Genomic DNA, 21,493 nt, shown 5'->3' on the forward strand with positions numbered 1-21,493 from the left:
GAACCATTCAACTATGTCAGAGCAAAGATGGGTCTAGCAGAGCATCCAGTTCCTAACACCGATCAACCAGAGGCCACTCAGCTAAGTCTTCCAGTAAGGCATCAAGGCAGCAGCCCTAATCCCCCAGCCACTGGCCTCCTTGAGCCATGGGAAAAAGCAGAATATAGATATTTAAATAAATAAATAAAGCAGCATACTGCTTCCATCTAGCTGTGAACACATGCAACTGCCTTATACGCGGTCCATCAAGGCCAGTATTGTCTACTCGGACTGGCAGCAGCTCTCCAAGGTTGCAGGCAAAGGTCTTTCATTCACATCACCTACCACCTGATCCTTAACTGGAGATGCTGAGGATTGAACCCGGGACCTTCCGCATGCTAAGCAGACGCTCTACCACTGAGCCACTGGTCTCTCCTCATCATACCTAACAGCCTTCCATCTATCCTCATAAATTTGTCAGACACACTTTGGAGTCAGTTTTGTGCACAGACAACTAACAGGAAGAAAAAGTTGCATAGCAATATTGGCTCATGCAAAATCCAAAAAGAACAATGAAAGCTGTGTAATATCTTTTATTAGGACCAGCCAATCCGACACATTGTGCAAGCTTTCAAGCCCACAAGAACTCTTCATCATTCATTCATTGGGCTTATAGCTCGCCCTCCCTGCAAGCAGGCTCAGGGCAGGTTACAACAATTTCAATTTTAAAATCACTTAAGAACAACATCAACATCTATCAGGGAAAGGAATGGCTTACCCTCAAAGACTTAATGGTAATAGAAAATAATTAATTGAAACTTAAATTAAATGAGGAGTTGCCATTCAAATATGGTTGGTTACAATATAGACAAATCAAAGACTTATTTGATTCAGACCAGAGAAAGACAGGTTTTAGAATTAAGAATTCAGAGTTTGAAGAACTATTGTTGGGAGATAATAGTAAAGCAATCTCTAAAATGTATAAATTGTTATTGAAGTGGTCCACAGAAGATGAAACAGTAAAGGTGCAAATGGTAAAGTGGGCTATAAACTGTAACAATGATATATCTATGGAAGCAAGGGAGCAATTATGGAGGAATACCTTAAAAATATCAACTTGTGGGATTCGTTTTCGTTTTCGCAGCCATGTCGGACGCTCCTCTCGGCAGGTCCGAGAGGAAGCAGCCGAGCCGCCTGGCCGGGCGGCTGATCTGCAAAGGTTAGCCCCCAGACTCTCAGGCAGGGAGTCTGAGTCCGGGACGCGGCGGGAAGAGCCCTCTGACAGATCGAGGCAGGGGGTAAATCGCCCGTTTGTCCCCATGGAGGCCGGCAGACGAGCGCGGCACCTAGTGTGCTGCCGGGCTATGGAAAACAGCAAGGAGCAGGATTAGGCGAAAGCCTGCAAGTAAGCGAATCCCTTCTGTTACTACAAGCGTATGTGAGGAGTGGTGGGGTCTGAAGGTTAGAAGACTCGGATTTTTCCCCCCTCATAGAGTCTCGGAAGATTGGCGGTTCCCCCCCCCCAAAATGGCAGCAAAAAAGCAGAGTCCTTCTCTTGGCAAGTCAGTTACGGTGGCCTTGCAGAGGGTCGAGACGCTTGAGGAACTGGTTAAAAGAGCGGTTATGGAAGCCATAAAACCCTTTGTTGACAAGCTGAATGAAACAGATCAAAGGGTGGGCTTAATTGAAAGCGATGTGAAAGCCATTAAAGAAGCAGCGGGGGGGGCAGAGAAGTCTGCCCGGGAAAGTGCGTCACTTACGAGAGCAACGAACAGGGAATTAAAGTTGGTGGAAAACCAGCTGATCGGACTGCAAGTGGAGCGAACACAAACCATTTTGCGTCTCCAGAATGTTAAAGAGGAGGAAAAAGAGGATTTATGGGATCTCGCCTCGGAACTTTTAGCGACACCCGCGAGGGCAACTAAAGAAGAAGTGAAAAGCGCCATTTTGGGAGTCCGTCGGGCATCTTCAAAATATGCAACGAAGTGGCAGCTGCCTCGCGAGATTGTTATCGAGTTTTCATCTAGGAGGGTCCGGGACAGTATCCTATATCATTCATACAATGAGGAATTGGACTTTCTGGGAAATAAAGTCAAGATATTGAAGGATGTTCCATTTTTAGTGCGGAAGAAAATATTTAAGTACAAGATGTTGGCAGCTCTTTTGAGGGAACAGGACATAAAGTACAAATGGCTACTCCCGGAAGGAATCGGGTTTAGTTATAAAGATAAAGCTTACAAGATTAATTTGGAAGATCAGCTAAGGGATTTTGTGGATAAAAATTCAGAATTGGGACCAGACACCAAGCAAAAAGAAGAGGATCCGAAGCCTGAAGGGAGGGGGGAGGCAATGGGCGCTCCGGCGGTAGCTGCGCAGAGGGAATTGCGCCCGAGGCCCAGGGGAGGGGAAAAGATTTAATTTGAACTGTAATTTGTAATTTGTATGATCAACCACTCCGTCACTATTTTATTAAGCTATTTTTTTTTACTATGGCAGTATGAAGGGAAAGCATTGAAATGTAGTGTTTAGTGTTTGTAGGTCACCTTCCCCTTTTTTCCACCCCTCCCTCCCTTTCTCTTTTTTCTCCCTTTTTTCCCATCCCTTGTGTTATTGTAGTCTTTTGTAGTTACTGTTTTGTAGGTTATGTATGTATGTAGTAGTTTTGTATGTTAGATATTGAAAAATAAAAAATATTATTAAAATATATATATATCAACTTGTACCAGCATTAGAGAGAACGGTTATAAAATGTTATATAGATGGTACTTAACACCTAAAAAATTAGCCATAGCTAACAAACAGTTATCGAATAAATGTTGGAAATGTAAGGAGCATGAAGGTTCTCTATTTCATATGTGGTGGACTTGTCAAAAGGCTAGAGACTTTTGGTCTAAAATATGTACTGAAATGTCTTCGATATTACAATATAATGTTGCTAAAAATCCAGAAATGCTGTTATTATTCTTACATTTAGAAAAAGCTAGTAGAAGTGATAAGATATTGTTATACTATATGTTAGCAGCAGCAAGAATTTTATATGCTCAATATTGGAAAAAAGAAGAAATACCGGAAATTGAAGAATGGACAAGGAAGCTGTTGTACATGGCCGAAATGGATAAATTGACTAGAAATTTGAAAGAGCAAGATCCAGAACTTTTTTTGGAAGATTGGAAAAAGTTCAAGGAACATTTGGAAAAAAAAAGGGATGTTAAAGGACAATTGTGGTCTTTGGAAGGATTGTAAATTAAATTATAAGAATATAATGAAGGGAAAAGACAGTAAGATTTTTACCATGGTTAAAGTAATAACAAGTATAGCAAATAATAACATATATAAATTAACGGGGGGTTGGAGTGTTGTTGGAAGTCAGCGGAGAAAAGGGGGAGGGGGAAGGGGGGTTCTATATTTAGAAGGATATGATTTAGATAAGATGTATGTACTAAACAAAATATATTACCTCATCCAATAAAAACTTTATAAAAAAAAAAAGAACATCAACATCAATTATCGTAAAAACATAGTTCCAAAACTGCAATTAGTGCAGCCCACTCCTGCCCACAGTGCAGGGGGGGGCATCATTTCTGCACCCGCAACAAGTAAGGGGCCAAGATAACTTTACAGCCCCCCTGATAAGAGACTAGTAGTTATGAGAAGTCAAGTTTCTCTGGAAAAGTCAATAATGCTAGGAAAAGTAGAAGGCAGTAGGAAAACAGGAAGGCCTATAACGAGATAGCTTGACTCAATAAAAGAAGCCATGTCCTCAAGTTTGTGGGATCTGAGCAAGTCTGTTAATGATAGGACGTTTTGGAGGTCTTTCATTCATAGAGTTGCCATAGGTTGGAGGTGACTTGATGGCACATAACACACACAGGGAGGCTCCCAAGATGGATACAGGACCGGCCTCAACCATATGCCCAGCGGAACAGCTCAGTCTTGCAGGCCCACCAAAAAGATAACAGATCTTTGAGGACTCCTGTGTCTACCGACAGAGAGTTTCACCAGATTGGAGCCAGGTCCAAAAAGGCCCTGGCTCTGGTTGAGGCCAGTCTAACCTCCCTGCAGCCAAGGATTACCAGTAGATGTATGTTGGCTGATCTAAGCGCTCTCCGGGGTACATATGGTGAGAGGCAGTCCCGCAGGTATGCTGGTCCCTGTTCGCTAAGGGCTTTATAGGTCAAAAACAAAACCTTGAATCTGATCCAGAACCACGGGAAGCCAGTGCAGCAGCTGCAGGATGGGAGTAATATGCACCCTCTACAGAATACTGGTGAGGACGCATGCAGCCGCATTCTGGACCAGTTGTAATTTCCAAATCAACCCCGTGGGAAGCCCTGTGTGGAGCAAGTTACAGTAGTCCGACCTGGAGGTGACTGTTGCATGGATCATTGTCATTAGGCCACGACTCCAAGTCAAAACATAGGGGGCCAGCTGCCTGACCTGCTGAAGATGAAAAAAAGCAGACTGGGCAACTGCCATGACCTGGGCCTCCGTTGATAAGGAGGTTTCCAACATCACTCCCAGACTCTTGATTACCGGAACGGGCACCAACGGTGCCTCATCAAAAGCCAGGAGTGGATTCCAACCCCTGTGGCACACGATCCAAATACAGGGCCTCCATCTTCATGGGATTCAGCTTCAGTCGACTGGATGTCACAAAATTTTTAAAAAGAGGAGGGTAGAAGGCAGATTTTACAGGCTGTGATGTTAAAAGCTGATCTTACAAACATGCCCTGTGAAAAGCTTTCATTGTGTTTTGCATCAATTGGATTGGTTCTAAGGTATTGCGCAGATTGTGTTCTTGTTTTTGAACTAACAGCAAGGCCGGCATTGGAAGACACATGCACTTTTGGAATGCTCAGAAAAGTTTTGTCATTTTTCTAAGCTTTGGGGAAATGTTTAAACATTTATAGCAATATACAAATGGTAAATGAATCTTTACTGTCCTCATTGTTTGTCAAATCCTCTTTTAAAGCCATAACAACTGAGTGGGGGGGGGAGGTAAGGGGACTCCATCAACATACGCAGTTTTCAAGAAGGAATTCATGAAGATCCCACAGCGTAACACTGCTCTTCACTGAAGAGCAATTCATTCCCTATCAAAAATATAAATATTCACTCATTTGGCAAAAATACAACAGAAAATCTGGCTTTGAAAGCAAAGAAATCACCAACTGCCATCAGAAATGCTGGAGGAAATACAGGAAGCAGACAAGTACCTTGGTCCAGCTCCAGCTAAGCACTATCTTCTACCCAGTTACCTGTTGCTGTCAGTTCAGGCAAGAAGGAGAAGAGGCAGTGGGGCATGCCCTCATACGCCCCGTTCCCGGATCCAGGTCTAGCTCAGAACTTACTGGGAACCTATTCTTCAAGCACTTTTTAAAGTCATATTTTAAATTGATAAATATGCTGAGAAAGTACAACAAGCTTCTATGCTTTATGGACTATTCTACTGAGAATAAAGCGAACTGAGAACTGGTACCCAAGGAGAGTAATGTGCATTTTTAGGAATCAAAGGCACTCGTAACCAACCAATAAACCAGTTTAGGACAGAAACTCAAGCATTTGGGTTAACACTCAAGACTGGATGTTTGTTTTTAAAAATAAAAAAGTCATTATCTACTTTATTCACAGATGTCTGGGGAAGAAAGAATAATCATTCACTTATTGCATCGCTCAAGAATTGATTAGGATGAGGGACTTTGCTGCTTGTCGACTGAAATTAACAGAAATCCTGCTCATAAACAAGCACTGGTCGCTATGATACTTAACAGAGCCAGAGATGCTTGCCTACCCCAGCAAACAAGCCGTTCGAGCAGAGGATGGGAAGGGATTTAATCCTTTAAAGTTATGGTGGATTAGAGGGTTTTTTATATGGATAAAATCATGTTCATTTCACATGTGTGACACTGCCATGACACACACCTGCTCTGTAAAGTGTGTTTAACAGAATGCCAAATGGCAAATCAATGAGAAAAGCGTGCTTTATTTTTAAGTCCCCAACGGCTCTCTAAATCCATCAAATCAAAAAGTATGTAAATCCCGTTGCAAAGGCATTTTTCTTAAACTCTTTTCATTCAAAATCCTTTTAATTCTGTTATAACACTATAGTATTTAACCCCCCCACCCAAAGAAAAAAGCTGAAAATCCTGATAAACCGTACAATTAAAGTAATGAAAAACATCTCCCCTGCCAATGAGGTGCCACCTCCGCAATTCCATTTAGTGGAATAATTTATTTTAAAGGTTTGCCTGAAATAAAAACACAACATAATGGAAGTGTGTCCATTAAGCAGGAGTTCTGCAAGCTTTTGTCAGACTGAGCCTGTTGCAATTAGAGAGAAAGAGGGAAGGGGCACGTGGCACTACAGCCTCCCCAAGAGGCATTAACATGAGGCTAGGAGGCATTCGCTGACTCTCATGTACACACGCACGTGCACACACACATGCACACACAAACAGACATACTTGTTGGGTCGCCACACAAACAGCTTGGTAACCATGCAGCAAAAGTGATACAAATACATCATATCCCTAAAAGTAATGTCCATGGTTGACCTGGAAAGCAGGTAAGGCCAAAGCCACATCTCCTAATGTGGTCACAGTCGGGCAACCAAGATTATATTTTAAAATAAAGAAGTTTTGACTGAAGAGAAGGACAAACCCAGCTGAGAAAGAGGTATTAAAACTGGGTTTTACTAGAACTTTTATCCTTTTGACATGCAGACCTAAAAAGGTTTCAGCACATGAAGACTCTGTTCTATAATTGTTCTGTATACACCAGCTTTCATTGCACCATCATCAAAACAGAAATAAGCAACTTAAAACACCAGCATTTAATAATATCCACTTTGTTCCATCTTAGACTGCGTGAAAAAAGTACAACCACCAGGTCAGTTTGCAAATTATGGATGTTGAGGATTTACTTTTGTATTAAGAGACAAGAAACCACAAAGCCACCCAAGATGCTTGACCACATGCAAGCATTAAAACATCTGCCTTCCTTTACAGAGGCAGAACCAAAATAATTACTACTTTATTTAACACAGAGAAACGTGCTAAGTCAGCCTTTGAGGTTGCCTTTTATTATTATTTTTAAGGAGCCAGTCACAGATGTGAGGAACCCAAAATTCTGTATCGTTGAGAATGAAACCCAAGGCCCCAACTAGATGCACAATCCATGCCATAATTCTGAGTTCCCTTTAACTGCACAGCAACAAAAGGGGAGAAATCTCCTAAGGAGACTAGAAAAAATGAAAATAACTCATGCAAACATATTTATCAAAAGTGCAAGTGCTCTAAGTGCAATATACAATACTTATGCCAGTTCAGATATATACATAGATCTCATCTATGTATATATCTGACTGACTGACATAGATCTCATCTGATTAGTATTAGTTACAATTCCAACAAATGTGTGCCAATGTATCTCCAGGGTATACAATTTGATGGTTTGAAACATCTGTATGTGTTTCAACCAATGCAAGGTAAGTCTTGGGTAAATATAATGTCCATCCAATGAATAATATATTGATCTTTCTTTCTTTTTCAGGTATGAAGACACCGCCGTGAACTTTCCCACATCGGTGCCAAGCAACCGCAGAAGTAGATGAGCACTGATCAGTAGACTGAACAGTTGGCTCCAGGCTTGCTAGCTATTAAAACTGCCCGTTTTGGGGGTCTTCATCATTGGCCACTTACACTGTTCTCTTTCATCCATTTAAAAATTCATACATCACATTGGAGGAAAGTTGTTAGGCTGCAGGCTATGTACATATTAGTAACTGACATAAATATTGTAAATTGCACTTAGAGCACTTGCACTTTTGATAAATACATTTGCATGAGTTATTTTCATTTTTTCTAGTCTCCTTAGGCGATTTCTCCCCTTTTGTTGCTGTATGATTCTGAGTTCTGCTGCAAAGCAGTTTCAGCTCTGTTACTTTCTCTTTCTTTCTCTCTCTCCCTCTCTCAAAAACAAATTATTTTCACAATAGGGTCATTTCCAATCAAGGAGTGGTGTGCTTTCATACTGCATGAGTTGTGTTGAACAGATTTATCCATCTGTAAGATGCTAAGGGAGATCCCAATGGCCACTAACCAAATTTCTGACTGTTCAGAATATGAAGGTTGATACTTCCTTGGTTACCTGAAGTGGGCCATTGAAGCACATGCTCTACTGAAGCCAAACACCATCTATCCATCTGTGTCCATGTTATTTATTTTAAAACCTTCCTGCCCTCTCAAGTCACCAAAGCAGCTTACAATAGAATTCAAAATCATAATAGCAACATTACAACAATCTAATGGACAGGTGGGAAAGCAGCAAAACTTTAAATAATCCTAGATTTCACCTAGCAAAGTTCTCAGACTGCAGAGCTGCAAACTTTCAAAGACTTCTATGGATAAGCCTTTAACAGATGATGAAAGATTAGTAAGAGTAGCCACCTGACACATGTTGAGGGTGTTCCATTAACTGGGTGCCACAGCAGATAAGGCCTTGCCCCCTCAAGTTAGATGATCGGCAGAAGCCAACTCTGTCCCACTCAAAATACCTTCACGCTCTGGAAACGCAGGCCAGAGCTGTGATAAAACACACATACAGTTACATTCCGTATATGTAGTCGCTGACCAAGTGGACTGGAATTGCACCAGCAGGGTGCTGTGCCCTGAGATTTGGTCAACCTGTCATCTCTATGTCACTAGGCTTAAGATTTGGGGCTGACCAACAGGGTCTTTCCACCTCAATTTTTTTCTCTCTTGCTTCCTCTGCTTGCTGTGGCTGAATAGGTGCAATACCAACAGATCCCCAAATAAACCATAAAGAGGTTATGAAAAAAAACACATGTTTTTGAATTGAGTTGTACAGGTTCAGTGGAATTAAAATCCAAACAACAACTCAGACTCACACCACAAGCATGCTGTGTTTTCTGAGCCCACACATATTACCAAAGTAATGAAAATACAACGAGAGTATCTTGAGAAAAAGTTATCCAAGGCAACAGAATCATTAAAACTTACTAAGATAAATATTTAAACAACAATAAAGGATATACCAAAATTATTTTTGTATTTGTGAATTATTTAAAGTGATATACAATATCACGAAAATTACTCTTATATCAAATTGTTGCCTTCAGAAAACTTAAAACATACAATCAGCTCTGAGAACTATACAGAAAGTGCTAATGCTTAACTATATACTATTAAACCATTCATGATTTCTATGTCCTATACCTACATTTCCTCATACAATAACAATGTACAAAATTCCATCCAAGGCATAGTCCAGGGTAAGTTGCATAGGAACAATTGCAGGAGTCTCCTTCCCACATGCATGCTCCTGGCGCCGTGATGACATCACTTCTGGGAAATGACATAATGGCACCAGCAGTGGGTGTGCTCCTGTGCTGTGTGTGGGGCCAATTCAGCCTGGTGGAAGCCAAAATTGGCCCAAGAAGCATAGGAGCATGCCCAACACTGGGTGCAATTATGTCACTTCAGGAATTGACATCATTGCACTCTTCAGGAGCAGTCCAGCTGCACAGTTGCCAAAGACTTTTTTTTAAAAAACCAAAAGGAGGTATCATGCTTCATCCTGGTCTAAGGAAATGATCTGCAAAGACCTACCCACTTATATAAATCTTTCCTCAAAAGATGGGAGGCAGACATGGGCTTTTATCTTTACAACCATCCTGGTGAGTCAGGTCAGGCTTGGGATGCGCTCCAGCCAAGAGTGCAGCTGCCAATGCTCCAGCCACAGACAACCCCTCAACTCTACAGAGGCCCCGCACTACCACCAATCCCAGGAGGGTGCGGAGTGCCGCTACCGCCGCATCCTCCTGTAGCCGATTTTCAGAATGCAAGCAGTGCTAGGGGGAGGTCCCCACGGCGGAGGCGTACACCAAAGTTGGCCCAAGCTTGATGCAAGGTTCGATGGGAACCCTGAAGAATTAGGATTCTTCATTGTACAAACTATAGAGTTTTTCCAGGATTGGGGTCACTTTTTCCCCAATGAACATAGCCGGGTAAGCCACTTAGGATCACGCTTAGGTGGACCTGCTGCTACGTGGTATGTGACTCTATATAAAGCTAATGCGCCAGAGCTATGGAACCTTGATGAGTTCGGACGTGGATCACGTGTTCGAGGAACGGTGGGAGAGTCTGTTGTGCTACCTTCATACTTATGTGCAGTCCGAATTGTTACACGCCCAGGAGGAAGTGAGAAGTGATACTCACGAAACGGGTTAATGTTATTTGCCTGCAAGTCCCCGTCGGCGTTTTCTTCTATATATGCTTTGACTCCATGGACTGTTAATGTTTCTTTGGCACAAGCTCCCACCTACCGATTCTTCTTTGACATTTTTAGCATTTGCACTTTAATTGATAAGATTTGTTCCGGACAGTGACATTTTGCACAATTATATACTTGCTACTTACCTGTATCTATGCACTTGAAGTTGATTCTGTATAAATTGGCTTACAACTATGTATGTATTTATAGCACTTTTGCACTTTGTATTATGAGTGATTAGATTACACTCAATTTTTGACTATATCGTAGCCCTGGTTTGTTGTTCCTGCTAATTTGTACTAGGGTTGCCCTTGTTAGTTTTGAGTTATCAAACTGAGCCAGCCCAGCTAGGCATGGGCAATCATTGGGAATCCAGAACTTTTGTAGTAAGCACAGCTACCAAGTACCCACTGGTGCTAGGGATCCAATGGCTTTGGGACCATGACCCATACATCAAATGGAAGATAGGAGAATTGTATTTCAATGAGGGGAAATACCAAGGGCATGTTTGGGGCCAAGACTGGGGCTAAAATGCACCCCCCATCTTAGAAGCTGTGCTATTGACTCAAGAACAAATAGAACAAATTTCCCGAGTATCGAGACTTACAACAAGTGTTTGGGGGGAAAGAAGCTGATGAGCTTCCCACCCACAGAGCTACGGACTGCTATTGAACTCATCCCAGGGCAGAAACTGCCTAAAGAGAAATTGTATTCCATGAGCTGGGAGGAACGGGAGTTGCTGAGAGACTTTATTGACAAAAACTTGGTGCAAGGATTCATCCGTCCTGCCAGCTCTCCCCATACAGCACCGGTGTTATTCCACAAGAAAAAAGAAGGAGGTCTAAGACTTTGTACTGATTATAGCGGAATAAATGCTGTTATGTCTAATGCCTACCCCCTCCCTCTCATTAAGGACTTAATGAGCATGGTGGCTCAGGAGAAGATTTTTTCTAAACTGGACTTAAAAGATGCGTACTTCAGAGTACAGATAAGGGAGGAAGATGAATGGAAAACTGCCTTCAACACCCCGTTGGGACAATTTGAGTATAGAGTAATGCCTTTCAGATTGCAAGGGGCTCTGGGGGTCTTTATGAATTTAATTAATCAAGTGTTAAATAAATACCTATACAAAGGTGTGGTGGTTTATCTTGCTAATGTGTTGATTATTCGAAAGATTATGAGTCACATGTGACATTGATCAGAGAAGTGCTCAGAACCTTAAGTGACAATCACTTGCCAGTAAAACTGTCCAAATGTGAATTTCTCAAGGAGGAGTTGGACTTTTTAGGCTACCATGTGTCTGGGCACGGTCTAAAAACGGATTGGGCTAAAATACAAGCCATGGTGGGGTGGGATCTCCCTAAAACTAGAAGGCATTTGCAATTCTTCCTGGGTTTCGCCAACTTTTACAGACCGTTCATTAAGAACTTTGCTCAAATCTCCTTACCCTTAACTGATCTGTTGAAAACAAAAGAAAAGGGGCCTCAAGGGACGAAACCCAGTGCCAAATTGAACTGGACTGGAGAATGCCAGCAGGTATTCAAACACTTAAAGAAACTATTTACCTCAGAACCAGTCCTACAACACCCAGATGAAAACCGTAAGTTTGTGGTGCAAGGGGACGCAAGCGATGTTGCAATGGGAGGGGAACTCCTGCAATGAGGGAAAATTGCACTCCTGCGCATATGTGTCAAAAAAAATTCTCTGAAACTGAACGCCATTGGGCGATTTGGGACAAAGAAGCTTCAGCTATTAAATTGGTTCTAACTACTTGGAGACACTGATTAGAGGGGGTTAGGGAACCGTTCAAGGTGTGGACGGATCAGAAAAACCTAGAAGCCCTGTGTACCCTCCGCAAATTAGGCGCCAAACACTTGCGGCGGGCGGAATTCTTCTCAAAGTTCAATTTTACTCTGAAGCACCTCCCCGGCAAATCTAACTTCCTAGCAGACGCGTTCTCGCGCATGCCTCAACATGAAAGCCAAAGGGAGTAGGTAACAGGCACAATGTTCTCACCAGCCCAGTTGGGAGGGGCAGTGATCACCCGCAGCCAAACCAAAGCCTGATCTCCCTGACTGGGAGAAAAAAGTTAAAGAGGAAGTAGAAAAGGAGGGGGAAACTGTGCCCAAAGCTGACTTGAAAGGGGAAGCAGCAACTGGTACAGAAACAATAAATTGTACCTCATGAGAGGTGAAGTGTTAAGACAATGTCATGATTCCAAATTGGCTGGTCATTTTGGATATTTTAAAACTTTGCATTTGGTGCAAAGACAGTTTTGGTGGCCAAACATATGAAAAGACATTGCTCAGCATGTGTTTGCGTGACCAGTGTGTATCATGGGGAACCCCAGTGGAGGGAAACCTCCCAAGATTGTTACAACCACTAGAAACCCCCCTCCTAGACCATTGGCTATGGTCTCAATGGACTTTATCACTGATCTACCCCACTCAAAGGGGAAAAACGTAATTCTAGTGGTGGTTGATTTATTTTCTAAGCAAGCTCATTTTGTTCCCTGAATTACTATCCCCACAGCGAAAAAAATGTCCACTCTCTTTATGCAACATGTTGTCAGACTACACTCTTTTCCAAATAAGGTGCTCTCCGACAAGGGAGTCCAGTTTGTTGCCAACTTCTAGCAGGAGCTACTCAAATTAGCAGGGATTGAACAAGGACTTAGCTCCGCCCATCATCTAGAGACTGATGGGCAAACAGAAAGAACTAACCAAGTGTTAGAACAGTTACTAAGATGCTACATCAATTATCAACAGGATAATTGTTTGGGGGTGTTTTTGAAAAAAATTTATTAGGTGAGAATATTAATACATACAACTTCCAAATAACATCTCAATATCATGAATTATCAACAGGATAATTGGATGGATTTCTTGGCATTTGTGTATTATGCTTATAACAACTCCATACACAGTTCCTCAGGTGCCTCCCCATTTAAGGTAGCACAAGGCTATGAGGGAATAGCAATGCCTTTTGATTAAACCCCAAAATCTCAGCAACCAGGAGATCTGCGGGAGTGGTGTACTAATTTAACGACCCAATGGGAGGTCACACAAAAGACTTTGGACAAAGCCAAAGAGGATTATAAAAAGTTTGCTGACAGAAAATATTTCCAATGGAAGCTGCAAGCAGGAGATTATGTGTACATCTCCACCAAACACTTGAGGGGAGAGCAACCCAGTTAAAAACTCAGATGGAAATTTTTGGGACCCTTTCCAGTAAAGAAAGTGATAGATGAAGTGACTGTAGAGGTGGATCTACCAAAGAACTTACAACAAATCCACCCAGTCTTCCACTTCAGCCTCCAGAAGAAAGCGCCCACCCCCGACAAATTGCATCTGGAGTGTGGAGCTCCCCACCCCATCCTAGTGGATGGACAAGTACATCATGAAATAGAAGACATTCTAGACTCTAAAATAAAGCATGGAAAGCTTTTTTATTTAGTTGGTTGGAAATATTTTGCTGACAGTCACTGGGAGTGGATTGCAAGCTCTGACAGGAATGCACCAAGACTCATAAATAAATTTCATAAACTCTACCCTGACAAAACCAGCCTGGTGTGAGGAGGGTCAATCTTCGGAGAGGCAGCATGTCATGTATGCCAGCATACCTGTCATGATTGTATTCTGCATTTTGTACTGATCAATGCTGTATTCTGCATTTTGTACTGATCAATGCTGTTGGCCAGAGTTATATACTATATTCTGTGTATTCATCTCAGAGTGTCTTAACTTCTGATGTTAAGTGCAGGAGAGCCATTGGGCCCCTCCATTATCCATTGCAAATTTGTACTTTCACTTTTCACAGCAAGTGTCCTTGAAGGAGCCGTTATCCGCAAACATTGTAACTTTCCCAGAGACAGATTTTCTTTGTATTTCATGTACAACTACTTTGTTCCCATGCAATCTCTTTGGGGTTTCACACCAGAATGCAAACGGACAAGAGAGGGCGGGAAGTTTTCCTATAATAATTCTTTGTTTGAATTGTCACTTCTGCCTATTTCTGCACCTTCAGGTGAACACCTGTACTGAATGGATCTCAATAAAACGGCTTCAACTGGAACCCTTGTGTGTTAACTGTGGAGGGCTTGAGGGACCTAACTGCCAGGGACTGACAGACAGGCTCCAGGCCTCTCAGTGAGTTTTCATGACTCTGTCAGAGGGTCTGATTCTAAGACTTCCAAATACAACACTTTAACCCTTGCCTTTTGTAAAACAGCCAGGATGATGAACAGTTTAGAGTGCCGAACTAGGAACAAGACCTTGGGCCGATCACTCTCGCTCAGGCTTGCCTACTTCACAGGGTTGTTGTGAGGATAAATAGGAACAGGAACCATTGACCCTCCACTGAGTTCCTTAGACCAAGGGTGAGGCAAAATCCAGACTTCAGAAACAAGTCCAGGCTTGCCTTTAACATCATTCTGCCACTTTAAAACGTCTGTGTATGTGCCTGTCCTCCTCTTAAAACTACTTAAAGAAAAAAATGTTGATGATGTCATGAATGTGACCAGGTAACCAAGAAGGCAGAGAAAAGAAGAAACCTTGTATGTTTTAATATCAAGGTCTGTACCCCAAAAAGGCTGAAAAATTATTAAATCACAAAATCTTTAATAAAATGTAAGTATTAAAAACATATAATAAAAACCCAGCAAAGTTGGACACACACACACACACACACACACACACACACACACACACACACACCCTTCCCCTAGTATAATATTTTTAATAATTACACTTATACACATGGGGATGTCACACTTTAACAAGAATCTTTCCTATAATAACACCACCAATAATAATAATATTATTTTTGATAAGGTTCCCCATGACATTCTAATGGGTAAACTGGAAGACTGCAGACTGCATTATAGGACAGTTCGGTGGATAGGGAACAGGTTAGAGGACCGCACCCAAAGAGTGGTGGTGGTCAATGGTGTTTCATCAGATTGGAGGGAGGTGTCCAGTGGGGTGCCACAGGGCTCGGTTTAGGGCCCGGTACGTTTCAATATTTTTATCAATGAACTGGATGAAGAGGTAAACGGGCTACTCATTAAATTTGCTGACAATACCAAATTGGGAGGAGTGGCAAACACCCAATTCAAAAAGACCTGAATACTCTGGAGAAGTGGGCAGTTGTGAACAGGATGCAATTCAACATAGATAAGTGCACAGTATATCTGGGCCACAAAAATGTGAAGCACAAATACAGGATGGGGACACACTTCTGGGTAGTAAAGAGTGGACTGTAAACTAAATATGAGCAGTCAAACAACAACAACGACAAAGTTTATTAGCCAGAGGCCATCACATTCTCAAAATCAATTCAGAATTACATGATTGCACATCAGCGAGACACACGCCATTTAAAATAAACATTTTAAAGGTACATATTTCAACAAATTACCACCTTTAAAATTTGCTTAATAAACCAATCTTTAAATAAAATAAAATTGTCTACTGACAATCACAGCGCAGTGCCATCACCAGTCTCTTTGAAGCCAAGGCTAACTAGTACTCCAGTGCCTGCCTGCCTTATGAAGAGGGATCAGACAGAAGAGAAGGTACCTAAAGGTATTCTACTACAGTTTGACATTAACGGTGTTGGAAAGCAGACAAACATGACCCTCAATGAGCGCTTTGGGATCCTGAAGGAGCAAAGAACAGCCCTCTCTCAGACAAAGGCAGCCGTTTTGTAACTGCGAGCTAGGGGCTGATGGAGAAATGCCCCGTACATGGGTGTCCTGTCTAAGAAACTGAACTAACGGTGGACAGAAAAGTATGGGATATGTTGGACTTTGTGTCAAGATGCTGATGCAGCAGAATCTCTCTTTTCCTTTCTCTCTCTCTCTCTTTAACTTCCTTTATTTTGAGTAGGTAAACAAATCCCTGACATGATACTGGGCCACAAAAAGAGAAAGTTCAGTATCCTTGATAGATAGTGTCCTATTGCTGTGATGGGAAAAGATTCCATGTAGCCCCAGCAAGGAGAGAACAGGCAAATGTTCTGGAGCAACACTAAATCAAGACCAGTTAGAATTTTTTTTTCTTTTAAGCTTCTGGTTTACTTCAGATCTTCATTAGCCGAAACTATGATTTGATGACCATTTAATGTTACTTGAAATTATTTTGGTGGTTGTTCTGTTGTGATGTAGAAATGTGCACTTCGTATGTTCAGTTCTTAATGGTAGTTTCAGCAGGTTAGCATCGAGGTGTTGAAGGGACCGTCCTGTTGTATTGGGATCAGAAGCAGTGCAGGCAGTTTTCCAAACTTCACGCACACTGGGTTCTTGAATTCAGAACGCGCAATAATATTTGGGGTGGACACAAAGTCTGACAAGCCCACATCGAAAGCTGAGAAGCTACTTGAGGTTATCTGCATTCAGAACCTTAGCATGAGCAATGGAACGGCTTATGAATAGCATCTTGGATTAAATATATCCACAATGATGCATTTAGATACACCTAGAAGAAAGCAAACTATTTCATTGTTCACCCAATCTACAGAAGCCTAGTCTGCGCAACAAAATACGAGGGTTTGTTTTTCTTTTTCTTTTAAAAATATCCCCATGTAACTAGTTTATTCTGGAGTTCAAAAGAAGTATCTCTTTTGTTTAGCAGAAGAGGGGCTTTCTGAGATCAGTTTTAAAACAGTCATGTGTCCATGACTGTTAATGTTCAACTACTTCTGTTTTTAATTGTTTGGAATATGTTCCCCAGCCTTTGCAACAGGAATTTTTTAAAAATAATTAATTTTTAAAAAAATATGACCAGTCAGTGTGATGCGGTGGCAAAAACGGCAAACTCAGTCTTGGCTTGTATCAAAAGGGCCATTGCATCGAAATCGCAGGAGGTCATAGTCCCTCTCTATACTGCCTTGGTCAGGCCGCACCTGGAGTACTGTGTGCAGTTCTGGAGGCCTCACTTCAAAAAGGATGTGGACAATATCTGTACCTGTAACCTCTGGAGAATGGCCACCGGATTCCAGCCGTTAGAGCCAGTCCAAGGATTAACTTTACCAGGAGACCCTACTTCCCACCCAGTCCTGCATCTGGGATCAGGTGCAGATGCTGGAAGAACTCCTATAGAACCGGGGCGATCCCCAGGAGAGGGGTCACACATCTTACATGGACTACTTTACCAACTCCCAGACAATGAGATACCCTCCCCGCATAGAAAAATGGACTGTGCTATTGAACTTATTCCAGAGGAAAAGTTGCCTAAAGGTAAATTGTACTCAATGAGCCCAGCCGAAAGAAAAGAACGGAGAGAGTTCACTGATAAAAACTTGGAGCAGGGATTCATCCACCCCGCTAGCTCCACCCATGCGGCACCTGTGTTATTTTGGAAAAAGAAAGATGGGGGGCTAAGGCTGTATACTGATTACTGAGGAATAAATGCTGTCTCGATGTCAAATGCATACCCCATTCCCTTGATTAGAGACTTGCTCAGTGTGGTGGCGCAAGGGAGAATTTTTTCAAAACTGAACTTAAAAGATTCTTATTTCCGAGTGAGGATAAGGGAGGGGGATGAATGGAAAACTGCATTCAATACGCCCCTAGGCCAGTTCGAGTACCCTGTCATGCCTTTTGGGCTACAGGGGGCGCCAGGTGTGTTCATGAATTTAATTAACTAAGTGCTGCATGAGTACTTGTACAAAAGTGTAGTTGTTTATCTGGATGACATGTTGATTTATTCTGCTGATAAAGAATCGCATGTAGAATTGGTCAGAAAGGTACTGACCGCTCTAAAAAAGCACAAACTGCCAGTGAATTGTCTAAATGTGAATTTCATAAAGAGGAGCTGGATTTTTTGGAGTACCGAGTCTCTCACCAGGGACTGAAAATGGACCCAGCAAAAATCCAAGCCATAGTGGGGTGGGAGGCCCCCAAAACAAGAAGTCAATTGCAGTTGTTTCTAGGGTTTGCTAACTTTTACAGACCTTTCATAAAGAACTTTACTCAAATTGCCCTCCCCTTAACAGACTTGTTAAAACCAAAGGGCTGCAAGGGAAAAAACCTAGTGCTAAGTTAAATTAGACGGCAGAGTGCCAAGAGGCTTTTGAGAATCTAAAAAAGCTGTTCATTTCTGAACCAGTTCTACAGCACCCTGATGAGAACTGAAAATTCATAGTCCACATGGATGCTAGTGACACGGCAGTGGGCGGAGTGCTCTTACAGCCCAATGATGAGGGGAAACTGCACCCCTGCGCATACATTTCTAAGAAATTCTCTGAGAATGAACCCAATTGGAGTGTGTGGGAGAATGAATCTTTTGCAGTAAAATTAGCCCTTGAAACCTGGCGGCATTGGCTAAAAGGGGCTAAAGTGCCTTTTGAAGCATGGACTGATCACAAAAATGTACAGGCACTACGCACCCCCCGGAGACTGAATGCCAAACAATTAATGTGGCGGAATTCTTCTCTAAATTCAACTTCATGTTGAAATACCTCCTTGGGCGGTTGAATTTCTTAGCAGATGCCCTTTCATGCATGCCCCAAAATGACAGCCAGAGGGAGGCGATAATTGATACAGTTTTTTCACCAGCTCAGTTGGGAGGAGTGGTGACAACACGTAGCCAAGCCGAAAAAATGCAAAGCAACCCAAAACCTGATCTCTCAGAGGGGGGAGAAAGAGTAAAAGTGGAAACTGCAAAGGAGGGGGAAAATGTGCCCAAAGCCGAACTGAAACAAGCAGGGCATGGCCACTGGTACAAGGGAAGCAAACTCTACATCCCAACCAGCTTAAGAAAGAAAATCTTGCACCAATGTTATGATGCAAAAACTGCTGGGCATTTTGGATATCTTAAAACATTACACTTAGTACAAAGACAATTTTGGTGGCCAGCAATGAGAAAGGATATATCTCAATGCATATCCTCCTGCCCAGTGTGCATAATGGGAAAATCAAGGAAGGGGAAACCCCCTGGACTGTTACAACCATTGGAAACTCCCCCTAGACCATGGGCTGTGATTTCAATGGACTTTATTACTGATATTCCCCCCTCAAAAGGACACAGTCCTTTTAGTAGAGGTGGATCTCTTTTCAAAATAGGCTCATTTTATTCCTTGTACTACAATCCCTACAGCTAAGAAACTAGCCAGCCTGTTCCTGAAGCATATAGTGAAACTACACTAATTTCCTAATAAGGTAATATCCAACCGAGGTCCACAGTTCGTTGCCAACTTCTGGCGGGAGCTCCTTAAACTAGCAGGGATTGAACAAGGAATTAGCTCTGCCTATCGTCCCCAAAGCAATGGACAATCTGAACGCACAAATCAAGTGCTTGAACAATTTTTGAGATGCTGCATTAACTACCAACAAGATGATTGGTTGGATTTTCTTGATTTTGCCGAATATGCGTATAACAACTCAGTACATTCCTCCACAGGAGCCACACCATTTAAAATAGTACATGGATATGAAGGAAACGCCTTGCCTTTCTCTACAACCCCTGACTCCTCACAAGGAGGAGACCTGGAGGAATGGTGGACTAATTTAACTTCCCAGTGGGGAACCATTCAAAAGACTTTGGACAAAGGCAAAGAGGATTACAAAAAAATTGCTGACAGAAAGTGCTCATGTTTTAAGTTAATGTGAAATGGGTTTTGTATGGTTATGTTTTAAGTTAATGTGGAATAAATTTATTATATTTAAAAAAAGCGCTCAGAACAATGGGAACTAAACCCAGGAGATTTTGTATACATCTTCACCAACAACATAAAAGGGGAGCAGCCTAGTAAAAAGCTCTGATGGAGATATCTAGGCCTTTTCCTGTAAAGAAGTTAATCAGTGATGTGACTGTAGAAATTGAACTTCCAAAGAACTTAAAACAAGTCCACCCAGTGTTTCACTTCAGTCTTTTAAAAAGGGCTCCCCCATCTGATCAGTGGCATCCAGAAAGGGGGGCCCCACATCCAATGCTAGAGGATGGACATATTCACTATGAATTAGAAGAAATCTTAGACTCTAAAATTAAGTACAACAAACTCTTCTACCTTTTCAGGTGGAAAAACTTTGATGAATCATACAGGGAATGGGTAGAGCAGTCCCATATGAATGCACCCACACTGATGTCAAACTTCCATAAACGTTATCCTGACAAACCTGGTCCTTAGGGAGAGGAGCCATCTTTAGGGGGGCAGAATGTCATGTCTGTAACCCCTACATCCATGTCATTGTTCTAGGGGATGTTAACTGCTAATACTGTGTTTTGATTTCATATTGCAAACGCTATATGCATCACTTTCGTTTCTCTCTCTCCCAGCTTGAGAACACAGCTGTGTAATCTCTTTCTTTGAAGCTCACCTAAATGACCTTGTAGTGTCTGAAATGTTACCATTTGGAGAAGAGGAGATTGAGGGGGGACATGATCACTCTCTTTAAATATTTGAAAGGCTGTCATTTGGAGGGCAAGGAACTGTTCCAATTGGCAGCAGAGGATAGGACCCGAAGCAACGGGCTTAAATTACATGCAGAAAGGTACTGGATGGATATTAGGAAAAACTTTTTCACGGTCCAAGTAGTTCAAAGGTGGAATCAGCTACCTAGGGAGGTGGTGAGCTCCCCTTCACCGGCAGTTTTCAAGAAGAGGCTGGACGAATATTTGTCAGGGATGCTTTAGGCTCATCCTGCATTGGGCAAGGAATTGGACTAGGTCTGTATGGCCATTTCCAACTCTGTGATTCTGTGATTCTGAATAACAACAACAACAATAACAACATTCGATTTATATACCGCCCGTCAGGACAATTTAATACCTCCTCAGAGCCGTTTACAAAGTGTGTTATTATTATTATCCCCACAACAACTATCATCCTGTGAGGTGGGTGGGGCTGAGAGAGCTCCTAGAAGCTGTAACTGACCCAAAGTCCCCCAACTAGCTTCCTGTGGAGGAGTGGGGAATCAAACCCGGTTCTCCAGATTAGAGTCCCGTCACTCTTAACCACTACACCAAACTGAATCTCAGGTACAGAAATTCATGGCATAAAATACATGTATACCAAAACCAAATGCATTTCGGCTGTGTACACTATACATCACACAATGTCTTTGCTGAAATTACAACATGCCTGACCAAAACAATGAAAAACACCAACAGGATACAAGAAAAAAATTATTTATGGAATAGGTAAATCCCATTTTGTTGGTCTTATTCATTGGAGCCATCAGCAATCTGTATTTAGATGGTGGTTGTTAATGGTCTATATT

General features: G+C 42.1%; 1 protein-coding gene across 4 annotated transcripts in view; it reads right to left on the minus strand.

The window, feature by feature from the left end:
• The window catches only part of BCAS3 (BCAS3 microtubule associated cell migration factor), a 745,665-nt gene that overhangs the window by 684,388 nt on the left and 39,784 nt on the right, over positions 1-21,493 (minus strand). The gene's annotated exons all lie outside the window — the stretch shown is intronic.

Source organism: Eublepharis macularius, chromosome 17 (genome assembly GCF_028583425.1).
Source record: "Eublepharis macularius isolate TG4126 chromosome 17, MPM_Emac_v1.0, whole genome shotgun sequence".
NCBI lineage: Eukaryota > Metazoa > Chordata > Lepidosauria > Squamata > Eublepharidae > Eublepharis > Eublepharis macularius.